Source organism: Malania oleifera, chromosome 7 (assembly GCF_029873635.1).
Source record: "Malania oleifera isolate guangnan ecotype guangnan chromosome 7, ASM2987363v1, whole genome shotgun sequence".
NCBI classification, from domain to species: Eukaryota; Viridiplantae; Streptophyta; class Magnoliopsida; order Santalales; family Ximeniaceae; genus Malania; species Malania oleifera.
The window spans coordinates 60,118,728-60,124,727 of NC_080423.1; positions in this window are offsets into that span (position 1 = coordinate 60,118,728).

The window sequence follows — 6,000 nt, forward strand, 5'->3', positions numbered from 1 at the left end:
CATTAAATCATAATTAAATAATATGGTCGAGAAAAGTACATTTTTCTAAAAATTTGGTCTGATTATCTCTAAAATTTTGTTTAATTTAAAATATGCAATTTTCGAAAAGTGAAGACACCCAACCTACTTTCTTGGTTTTTCCCAAATACGTTTAATATTCAAAAACTACCATTTCTTACACTTGAATCATTCAGAAAAATCAAATACGGCATATATGCATCATATACTCAAGTTTAATCGGTTCAAAATCTAGAAAAATGTTGATATAATCTATTCCCCTTACCTTATCCCAGGAGTGGTGCTTACGACGCCCAAACCATGAAATCTTGTCGATTAAAACGTTGGTGACCGAAATTGGAACCTAGCGATATTTTCTATTCTTCAATCGGCGCAAGTTTTGCCGAGAAAATTGAGGAGAGAGAGAGAGAGAGAGCAGAGACGTGAGAGAGGGGGGGTTCTCTGCAATTTCAAAGAATCAATCCTTGAGGATGTTACATATATATATTATAATATTATTATATTATATTATATTATATTAATATATTATTATATTATATTAATATATTTAATAATTTATTATTTTTTTTTGAATCACTACATTCTTCCCTCCTTATAAAAATTTCATCCTTGAAATTTGCTAGCCAACACTTATCACAACTCCTGGAATTCCTGAAATGATCACCCGACTCTCGAAAGAGCCAGCAACCACCCACATAGAGGTCCCGTCCCAAATTTATTACCAATCCTCACCTATGGCGAAGGAATATCGTGGTTACAATATCGATCTTTGGGAGATTACAAATAGCCAAATAAAATTTTCCCTCAAAGTCAGTCAAAACACATAAACCATTACACATAGTATTACACACATTCAAACATAACTATACAACCTACACAAAACACATTTACATTCGAGACTAACCATTTACCTATCCTGTTACCCTTACCTGTCTACTGTTAGGCCCCGTCAAACAACTGCGGATACTTTCGATGTATTTCCTTTTCTAGTTCCCAAAAAACTTCCTCAACTGCATAATTTCGTCACAGCACTTTCACTAATGGTATTTTCTTAGTATACAGTTCTTGTTCCTTCCATTCTAGGATCTGAAATGGCACTTCATCATATGATAAGGTGTCACTCACCTCCAATGACTCGTAACTTATCACATGCGAAAGATTTGGGACGTATTTTCTCAGCATAGATACGTGAAATACATCATGGATCTTAGATAACACTGGAGGTAAAGCTACCCTGTAGGCAACTGGACCAATCGTCTCTAGAATCTCAAATGGTCCAATATACCTAGGGCTCAGTTTACCTTTATTCCCAAATCTTATAACTCCTTTCATCGGAGCAATCCTCAAGAAAATTATAGCCCCCACATCAAACTTTAGTTCCCATCAGCAAGTATCAGCATAACTCTTCTGCCGACTCTGAGCTGCCTTGATTCCATCTCGAATCAGCTTGATTTTCTCAAATGTTTGTTGAATCAATTCTGGCCTCAAAATCAATCATTCGCCAACCTCGTCCCAATACAATGAAGATCAGCATCTTTGCCCATACAACGCTTCATATGGTGTCATCCCAATGCTGGTCTGGTAGCTATTGTTATAAGCGAACTCGACTAACTACAAATAATGAATCCAACTACCGCCAAGATCCAATACACACCCCCACAACATGTCCTCCAATATCTAGATCATTTTTTCTAATTGTCCGTCAGTCTAAGAGTGAAATGTCGTACTAAATGTCAGCTGAGATCCCAACGCTCTCTGTAAGCTTTTCCAAAACTGGGAGGTAAACCGTGGGTCTCGATCTGACATAATGGACACTAGTACGCCATGGAGTCTAACTATCTCCTACACACACAACTCTACCAACCTATTCATAGAATAGCTGAATCTAATTAGAATGAAATGTGCAATATTCATCAAATGATCGACAACTACCCAAATGGCATTTTTCTCATACAGTACTGAGGGTAACCTTGTAACAAAATCTATGGAGATATGCTCCCACTTCCACTTACGAATGTGGAGTGGCTGCAATGGCCCTGCTGGTCTCTAGTGTTCAGCATTCACCTACTGACACATAAGGCGTTCCTCCATGAATTGTACAATCTCCTTCTTCATATTATTCCACCAAAAAGACTCTCGCAAATCTCGATACATCTTAGTGCTTCTTGGATGCACTGTATAGAGAGAGCGATGAGCCTCTTGCAGAGTTACCCTTTTTATTCCGACGTTATTTGGTACACAAAGCCTGGCGTGAAATTTGAGAACTCCATCATCTGAGATATTAAAATCTATTTCCAATCCTATCTATAACTTACCCTTAATTTTTACTAGTTCCCCATCTACCATATGTGCCACTTTAATCTGCTCTAATAGGGTCGGTTGGATTACCAAACTAGTAATGATCGCCTAGTGATTCCTTCCACTATCTCCACACCAAATCTTTCTAGATCCATTCTGATTTGATGTTGAGCTACTATCGCCAAGACTGACGTGTTCCTTAACTTTCGACTCAAAGCATCAGCTACCACATTAGCTTTCCCTAGGTGGTAATTGATGGTGCAGTCATAGTCTTTAATTAATTCAAGTCATCTCCTTTGTCTCATATTCAATTCCTTTTGGGTGAAGAAGTATTTCAGGCTTTTTGTGGTATGTGAATATTTCACGTCTTTCCCCATATAAATAATGCCTCCAAATTTTTAATGCAAAAACCACCGTTGCTAACTCCAAATCGTGTGTCGAGTAGTTCTGCTCATACTCCTTGAGTTGCCAAGAAGTATACGCAATTACTTTCCCTAGTTGCATTAGCACGCACCCAAGCCCTTTCTTGGACACATCATTGTAAATAACAAAACCCCCTTCTCCTAAAGGAATGGTCAATACCGACTCAGTAATGAGTGGTTGCTTTAATTCCTAAAAACTTTGCTCGCATTCATCTGTCCACTCATATCTTATATTCTTCCTGATCAACTTTGTCATAGGGCCTGACAACTTGGAAAAACTCTTTACGAATCAGCGGTAATATCCAGCCAATCACAAGAAACTCCTAACCTCGTGGACATTCTTCGGTCTTACCCAATCCACCATTGCCTCTATCTTACTCGAATCCACAAAAATATCACCCCTAGATATCATGTGCCTGAGGAATGCAACTTGCTCTAACCAAAACTCACACTTCTTGAATTTAGCATACAACCTCCTTTCTCTTAACACCTAGAGTACCATCCTCAAATGATCCTCATACTCCTCATGACTCTTTGAATATACCATAATATCGTCAATAAACACCACTACAAACTGATCCAAATGTTCATGAAATACATTGTTCATAAGGTCCATAAATGCAATAAGGGCATTAGTCAATCCAAAGGGCATAATTGAAAATTCATAATGGTCATACTGATTTTGGAACGCAGTTTTAGGTACATCCTCTTCCTTAACTCTCACTTGATGGTACCCGGATCAAAAATCAATCTTAGAGAACACATGTGTTCCCTCAAGTTGGTCAAACAGATCGTCTATACGAGGAAGTGGATACTTGTTCTTAACCGTTACTTTATTTATTTCCCGGTAGTCAATGCACATCCTTATCGACCCATTTTCTTTTTAACGAACAACACCGGTGCACCCCACGGTGATACACTCGGCTTGATAAACCTCTTCTCCAACAACTCCTGTAATTGTTATTTTTAATTTTTTCAACTCTATTAGAGTCATTCTGTACAGAGCCTTAGAAATCTGCGTCGTCCCTGGAGATCGGTCAATAGCAAACTCCACCTCACATTCAGGAGGTAACCTCGGCAAATCCTCCGAAAATACATCAGGAAATTCCCTTACTATCAGGATATCCTCAAATATTAATTCCCTTTCTGGTGTTTCCTTTACACAAACTAGGTACCCCTGATATCCATCTAGGAGTAGCCTTTTAGCCTATATGGCTGATCAAATTGGCGGCGAAGCACGCACATACATCCCCACGAATCTGTACTCCGGCTCCCCGGGAGGTCTAAACACTACTTCTTTCTTATAACAATCAATACTGGCATAGCTGGATGCTAGCCAGTCCATCCCTAGAATTATATCAAAATTGTGCATGTCAAAAACCTCTAGATCGACTAGTAGTGTTCTCCCCTGTATACTGATTGGATAACCTTTAAGAATCCTTCTACACACTACCACGGTTGTAACAACCCGAATTTTTAAATGAAAATTTAACTAATAAAGACAGGGGAATGGAAACAAAGAAAATAAAGAAGGAAGCTGCCAAGCTTCGTCGACGAACACAGGGATTCGTCGACGAAGGCTTAAGAGAATTTCATCGACGAATACAGGGTCTCGTCGACGAAATTTATGAAGAACTCATCGACGAAGATCGGGCTCGTCGATGAGTTTCGCCGCCTATAAATATGAAAAATCCGATTTTAAATTCATTTTTAAGTTTCCTCTCTCTCTCCTCTTCAGCCCTCTTACTCTCTCTCTTCGATTTTGGGCTAGTTTTATGCCGGATCGAAGATCTGAGGCTACCACGACGCTCCTCGCGAAGTTTCCTACAAGTTTGCTAGAGTGGATCGTTGGGGAAACAAAGTTGGAAATCATCCCAGAGTTGAGGTAAGGATTTTTAAGCCAAATTAGACTTTGAGGTAGTTATAGAAATTGACGTACGCATGAAAATACTGATGATTAATACTGGGAGTTTTGAGTTTCAGGGTATTGAGTAGGAAATCATACGGGGGTCAGGCTAGGATTTTAGGGGGCTTTTTCAGTAGTCAGGTAAGGGAGTAAACTAAAGCAGTTATTTTCCATGCAAATTATTATTGATTATGAGTAAATTTATTTTCAAAAAAGCATATGATATACCTGTATATTATAGATGAAATGTACGTTTGGGAAATACTGTTATTATGATAAAACATATATGTATGTATGAGATGATAGAAAAGTACGATTTTAGAATATGAAGTATGACTTTTAACAGAGCATGTGTGGCATGAATATTATTTTACATGAAATTAGATATGATATGTATGCTTTTACGTGTAAAACACATTTTCAGGTATTTTGGAAAGATGAGTTATACTATATTGAATTTGACGAATATATGATAAAAGAGTTATTTTCAAATGAAAATACTTGAAATGTATTTGGTGCGAGGCCATATTTATGTTATCGGCACGAGGCCGTATTTATATTTTGGCACGAGGCCACACTTATATTATTGGCACGAGGCCGTATTTATTATGTTATCGGCGCGAGGCCGTATCTACTATGATTTTGGCACGAGGCCATATGCATGATTTCGGCGCGAGGCCGTATCTATGTTTTCGACACAAGACCATGATGATGATGTTATGTATGATCATGTACTATATGTTATTACGACTAAGATGTTAGTTTAGTTCAGACCAGGAGCTCGGTACCGTAGCTATGGGTTGATTTTGGCACGAGGTCTTATTAGTGCTACTGTACCACGAGGGGATGGGAGATAGATAGTCGATGAGGCTTTCAATAGAGCGTAGACGTCCACCTGGCAGTCCGGACCAGGGTGCGGTGGGCCCATCGTACTTATAGACATAGTTGATTCGGCAGTGGTCGGCCAACCATTGTTGGGTCCCGCCTTCGGGCTGCACAACCTGTCATGGGGAGTAATACATGACATTAGCTAGCTATTCATCTTGGGCATATTTTCAGTATTACAAGTTATAACAGATGTTATGATTTATTAACGAATATGAAAATACATGATTATCCAGCATGATATTATGATTATTTCCAGAGTTATGAAATGTACTGTATGTGTATAAGCACTTTAAATATTCATGTTGCCACACAACTGTATTTAGTTTACTTTCCCTTACTGAGAAGTGTCTCACCCCCAACATTTATATATTTTTCAGGAAACCCAGAGAGACCGGCGGGTTAAGGCTGCCGTTGAGTGATTGGTGCTTCCCTACTAGAAGGGTAAGCCCTGAGCTAGGACTAGGAGAT